Below are 7159 nucleotides of genomic sequence, written 5' to 3'. Positions count from 1 at the left end.
TTGCAAATTTTACTTTATTGGCTTTTTGTATCCCTTTTTGCCAGAAAAAGTATGATATGAATTGAATTTTCATTTCTTTTCTGTTTACTTTTTCTTGTGTAGAATCATTTATGGTTTTCTTTTTATCAATTAACTTTAGTATTTCACCACATATGTCTGGATGTAGTCTTTTTCATTCATTCTGTTGACCAAATTATCCTTCAGTGTGGGAATCAAAATTCAGGTCAGGGCTGGGTTTTCTTTTTGTATGACTGTTTTGTGTTATACTTTTCTTTATGTCATACTTTTGACTTGTCATATTTTTCTATACCTGTCAATCACATTTTTCCCCTCGATAATGTAGTATGTGGAAATTGAAAGCTCAAAATCCTTTTTTTTTCTCATTAAATTTTGTTTTAATGGGTCTCAAAATTTTGTGATGGATTTTGGTCAAGTTGTTTCCATTAAAAATTACTGATTTTAAAAATAACTTAAAAACTACCACATGAAAAATAAACCCAAGTGGTCTATTTTCCTTTCTTTCTGAAGGTTTTACGAAGCTTTACAATCACTAAGCAGTCTTTTACTACTAACCTTAAATGGCCAATTGAGACAAACAGCTCTGAGACCGTTCTCCCACCACTGATTAAGACTGGACTGGCAGGTATTGGGGATAATATTCATTGAGCCTTCTGAGCTTTCTGGGCACACTTGGTTACCTTGCCAGCTCCAGCTGCCTTCTTGTCCACTGCTTTGATGACACCCACAGCAACTGGCTGTCTTGTGTCATGAACAGTAAAAAAACCCAGAGGAGGGTAGTCAGAGAAGTTCTCAATACACATGGGCTTGCAAGGAACCATATCTATGGCTGCATCACCAGATTTCAAAACTTCAGGTCATCTTCCAGCTTTTTCCCTGAACGATGATCAACCTTCTTCTTCAGCTCAGCAAAGCAGTGTGAGCTGTGTGACAGTCCCGCACAGGTGTGCATCCGGCACTTATTTGGCCTGGATGGTTCAGGATAATCTCCTGAGTCATGAAGCCAGCTGCTTCCATTGGTGAATCATTTTTCGTGGTCACCAACCATACCAGCCACACTGTCACGACGAACATCTTTGACAGAAACATTCTTGACATTAAAGCCCACACTTTCCCCAGGAAGAGCTTCACTCAAAGCTTCATGGTGCATTTCAACAGATTTTACTTCAGTTCTAAGGTTGACTGGAACAAAGGTGGCCACCATGCCAGGTCTGAGAACACCAGTTTCCACTATGACCAATTTTGTAGACATCCTGGAGGGGCAGACCCAAAGGCTTGTCAGTTGGACAAGTTGGTTGCAGGATGCAATCAGAGCTTCAAGCAGCGTGGTTCCACTGGCATTGCCATCTTTATGGGTGACTTTCCACCCCTTGAACCCAGGCATGTTAGCACTTGGCTCCAGCATGTTGTCACTGTTCCAACCAGAAATTGGCACAAATGCGACTGTGTCAGGGTTGTAGCCAATTTTCTTAACGTAGGTGCTGACTCTCTTAATGATTTCCTCATGTTTCTTCTGGCTGTGAGGCGGCTGAGTAGAATCCATTTTAACACCAATGATTAGTTGTTTCACACCCTGTGTGTAAGCCACAGGGGCATGCTCACGGGTCTGCCCATTCTTGGAGACACTTGCTTCACATTCACCAACCCCAGCAGCAACAATCAGGGCTGCGCAGTCAGCCTGAGATGTGCCTGTAATCACGTTTTTGATAAAGTCTCTGTGTCCTGGGGCATCAATGGTGGTCACGTAATACTTGCTGGTCTTGAATTTCCACAGGAAGATATCAATAGTGATACCACGCTGATGTTCAGCTTTTAGTTTATCCAAGACCCAGGCATGCTTGAAGAAGTCTTTTCATCTCAGCAGCCTCCTTCTCAAATTTTTTGATGGTTTTTTGGTCGATCCCACCACATTTGTAAACCAGATGACCTGTAGCAGTGGACTTGCCAAATTCTACATGTCCAATGATGATTATGTTGATATGTTTCTCTTCCTTTCCCATTTTGGCTTAGATTTAGTGATGTTTTTCACAACACATGTGTTCTGGCAGCAAACCCATTGTGAAAAACTCAAAATACTTTTTTTATTTAACTTTATTTTTGTCTTTTCAGCTATATTCTGAGAGATTCTCTTAGCTTAATCTTTTACCTTACTAATTCTCCCTTTATTTATGATCATTCTATTAGTCAGCAGATTCATTGATATTTTTATTTCAAAAATCATATTCTTTTATCTGCATGATTCCCGATTCTTTATTTTCAATGCTACAATATTTAAAATGTCTCTAAGAACATTAATTATACTTATTTTAATTATGGTTTTCTTCTTACTTTATTATATCTCTCTCCCTGGGTTTGAGTTCTTCTGCTTATTGAGTTTGGTGCCTCTATATTATGGTGTTAGCATTTTTCAAATGTTAGGTGAATCTTCTGTGTGTATTTGCCTTTATATTTGAGATGACCTGTTACTGATCTGTGGACAATCCAGGAATCTTGTGACAGTGGGAGAGAGTGGAAATTATTCCAGGAAAGGGGCTACTCTACTAGGAATAGGCGCTCCTGATTCTCCTGGACTTTGCCAATCACCCAAGGAATCTCCTCTTGGTGTCTAATACAGTTACAGAAGTATAAAAATTTAAATATATGTACATATATTTCTTTTCCTGTAATTTCCAGTGATTTGTCACAAGTTGGTGTCAGATTGCATATGTGTTCAGGTTATAATTTTTTTTTATTTTATTTTTTTTTTACTAATCATAGTTAGCTTTTTTTAAAATTTATTTTTTAAATTTATTGGGGTGACAATTGTTAGTAAAATTACACATATTTCAGGTGTACAATTCTGTATTACATCATCTGTAAATCCCATTGTGTGTTCACCACCCAGAGTTAGTTCTCCTTCCATCACGATATATTTGATCCCCCTTACCCTCATCTCCCACCCCCCACCCCCCTTACCCTCTGGTAACCACTAAACTATTGCCTGTGTCTATGAGTTTCTGTTTCTCATTTGTTTGTCTTGTTCTTTTGTTGTTTTTGGTTTATATACCACATATCAGTGAAATCACATGGTTCTCTGCTATCTGTATTCCAATTATGAATTAGGAAAGTTTATAAAACTAATGAGTGAATGTGGGTTAAAATGATAACCTGGTTCAGAAGGTTCAGCAGAGAACCAGGTTATCATTTTAACCCACATTCACTCATTAGTTTTATAAACTTTCCTAATTCATAATTAGAATACAGATATCATAGATTTTAAATGTAAATGTTATATTTAATATATGGAAAATAGTTTCTTGGAATTTAGTATAGAGTTAATAACGTTTGAAAGAGTTTGGTCCATTTTTTTCTACTCAGAATAAGTTATGTATGCCTCCAAATTTCAAGTAACAGTTTTGTTACATTTTTATATTATAAGGATACATGCTTGTTCAAACTTAAATTTGAGGTAACAAAAACTAGGTATTTCAAATTAGATACTTTTTTTTACCTTTATTTTAATGGTTAAGTAAATTACTACCTTCTCATTTTACAAAAACTGTATGTTATTTCAGAGATTATGTTTCTAATCCTAAATAATTTGAGCCTATTTTGGACACATTTTTAAAAATATCTAGAAGACAATTTTAAAATCTTCTCAGTCATTATCTTTGTAAGGCTAGATTCTGTATAATATTTTTTTTTGTTTTCTTTTCTTTCTATATACTCAAAAATTTCTATAACAATGTACTTATTACTTTCAACACCAACAAAATTATTATTTAAGTATTCACCCCCCATAAACTCTAAGTTTTTAGAACTCCTTAGTACTTACTATGTTCCTCTGCAACATCTGGAAACAGTTATAAAACAGTTTCGCCATTCTCCAGGCCAAGTTGATTTGTTAGCTGTTCTGTCAGAATTGTTAGCAAAGTAAATTGACATCATAGTGGATGCAGCTTAGTGTGCACAGATTTCATCATTTCTCTGTTCTTAGTTTTTATCTGTCTTATTCTTTGGCCATAGTTATCAGATGAAAAACCCCCAGTGCTAGTTGGCTTTGTATCTGAAGCTGAGTCATTAAGCAATAAGAGCAGTGATGAATAACTTTCATCAGAGTCTACTCACAGAGAACTGTAGGTCTCCACTGTGCCGATAGCACTTTGCAGGGTCTACTGCACTGCTCGTGATTCAGGACAAAGACTCTGGTCTTATATTCAAATATGTTTCTTGTACAAAAGAAATTCCCTTCTCTAATGCCATACAGCAAAATGCTAAGAGACTTTGAGATTATAGCTTTTATCTCAACATTCTTTTATATTTGAATTTCTAAGAACATAAAAATTTAAAAATCTTATTATATAGTTAGTGTCTTATTCATCTTCCATATCTCTCCTCTCCGAATCCAATATGCCATCAAGTCCAATTGCCTACTCTCCTGAAATATTATCTAAATCTATTTCACCTTCTCTATTCCTAGTGACACTGCTTTTGTTCAGCATTATATCACATTTCAGTTACCTTAACTATTTCAACAGTCTCTTCAATAATTTCTTTAATTTTAATATCCCTCTCCTTTTACTTTTTATATGTTTTGCAAAAGTTGTATCACTCAAACCACGATGTGATATGGTAATGATCTTAATGTAAATTATGTGACTCATGTGACTCCCCATTTTATGAGGATTAAAACCTCACTACTTGAAAGGAAAGTCAATAATCCCAACAAATTTGCATCCATTTGTTGTTTCTAATCTTTACCTCTCCCTCTTCCCCAAATTGATTTATTCTGTATGGCAACCACAAAGCATAATAGGTCTACCTGCTGGTTCTTAAACATCTTTGATTTTAATGTTTTTACTATCAAAAGTATAATAAAAACATTTTCAAAGGCAATTTTAGTATTTAACCACAACGAAAATATGCTCAAATTAGAAAAAGACTGCAACCATTTTTTTCTATTGTGCAAGAAGACGTTATTATTATTATTATTATTATTATTATTATTTTATCCCCAATATCTTTAAGTAAAATGTCTAGCATAGTTGGAGATTCAGTCCTTACTCAAAACAAGACTTCTATTTCTGGTTATGATTGAATACCTAGTAACAGAAAAGCTCTCCATTTTAAAACAACTACAAATTGGGCTTTTTTTTTTTTTTTTAATCTACTACTTAGAGGCATTAGGAAAAAATCAACCCCAAACGAGTGAGGCCAAGATCCTGTAAAGAAGGAAATACATTGAGGTAAAAGCAACATTTCTGTTGATTTGTCCCTCAAGGCATTTGTTGATTTCCCACCTGAGCTGGGTAAGAAATCAAGAAATCAGGCTACAAAATTAAGCAGCACTCATGGCAGTCTCACAGTGTTATGGCCTAAAAATTATAGTGGACCCGAGGGGGAATGGCCTCAGAAACACCCTAGGTTTTCAGCTGACACTCTTGTAAAGCTATGATGTAGAATAAGGACAAACTTTAGTCCTCACAAACTGAAACTCAACCTTAGCCATAAATCAACTCAGTCTCTGAACAGAACAAGGTTACCTGTCCAATGATAACTTCTGCAAGAAAATTTAAGAATATAATATCATCTACAATCTCTTCAATTTTTTTTATATATAATGTCTACCATGCAATCTAACACTACCAGGCATACCAGGAGATAGAAAAAAAATGTACCAAAATACAAATAGATAATAGAAACTATTCCTTAGGCAAACCAGATATTGCTTTAAAACAACTGTGATTAATAGGACCAAGAAAATATATGATCAACTGGACAATTTTACCAAAAACAAGCAAATGGAAACAGAACTATAACACACAGAATCAGATTAATTAATAACCATATGAATTGGCAATCTAACCCAGTATCAAACTTCACTAAATAGTGTCGAGGATAGAAGTGATCCAAAGGCTTAGACAAAGAGAAGAAGCTTCTGGGACATCAATTATGATTCTCACAGGTCCTCCGTTCCTATACAGATTTGAATCTCTGGTTCAGAATAGATGGAACCTCTAAGTGATATTCATGGGTTCCTCACACAATCAGAAGCATTTCAAATTGTATACATTTCCATTTAGTACTCTAGGGAGTTGTATAATTTATGTGACCTTCCGTAGGAAGCCATGTTTCATATTCTGGATTCCATTTTATATAGTTTATTCTTAGCTAGAGAGAGCCAAGTAAGGGCATTTTAGACATGAAGTCTTTTTTGTCTAGTAAATATCATTAGGTCTTTTACATGCATACCCAGTTTATAAGGTTAGACTATGTTACGTTATCTGCTTTCTCTCTTTTCTCCATAGGCATTCCAGTAAAGGAAGTGAATAAATCACAGGACAGATGCTTTACTCCTTCACCCCAATTTTTAAAAATAACAACTGAAATAAAAGCTCAATAGATGCATTTGACACTAAATTAGACACAATAGTGAAGTAGATTCAGAGTCTGGAGAATTACAAAGATGGTCAGCATATATCACATATCCAGACTAAAGATCATAGAGAGAAAAATACAGAGGAGAACAGAAAACAAACAAACATGTGGCACACAATGAAAAGTTCAGAAACACATTTTACTGGTGTCCTGGAAAGAGAGAAGAAATAGAGAATGAACAAAATCCATATTTGAAGGGATATTGGCAGACTCTGATTTGGGGTAGAATGTCATCATTGTAACAATGTGGCTTCATTGCAACAAACTGTCATTCCTGCAAACAATTCAAGGCCTTAAAAAGCTTGGAAACAATAGAACTAAATTGACTAAAATTCCAGAGAGTTGAGAAAAATTTAGAAGTATGTTGAGGAGCAACAGCTCTTTTTCCCTAGGGACATTTATTAATGACAAACATGGGCTACAGTCTGAGGATCAATTCTTTGCCTTAGCCAAGGCAAAGGGCAAACAATAGGAGATTTCAGTGGTTGCATGGGGCTGAAGTAACAAAACTGGAACTGTGAAGTGTCCTCAAATAGTTGGTCTATCTTACCTTCTAAGCATGACAAATTTTGTAATTGCAGAAGACAGGAAGCTAAACAGATAAGCCAAAATCTTCTGAAGGGCAGAATTAAGTTCCCTAAAGTCCTCTATAATTGAGTATAAAACAGCCTAGGAACAAGTGTGAATCAGATATAAACTGAGGCTTACTAAAATTTCATCCAGG

At 35.3% G+C, this 7159-nt stretch overlaps 1 pseudogene; it reads right to left on the bottom strand.

Annotated features, from left to right (window-relative positions):
* Positions 1 to 659: 659 nt before the first annotated feature.
* Positions 660 to 2018, bottom strand: LOC109455164 (elongation factor 1-alpha 1 pseudogene; annotated as a pseudogene).
* Positions 2019 to 7159: the final 5141 nt, after the last annotated feature.

Source organism: Rhinolophus sinicus, chromosome 3 (genome assembly GCF_057876585.1).
Source record: "Rhinolophus sinicus isolate RSI-liver-muscle chromosome 3, RSI-T2T, whole genome shotgun sequence".
NCBI lineage: Eukaryota > Metazoa > Chordata > Mammalia > Chiroptera > Rhinolophidae > Rhinolophus > Rhinolophus sinicus.
This window is presented reverse-complemented; position numbering and strand designations above follow the sequence as displayed.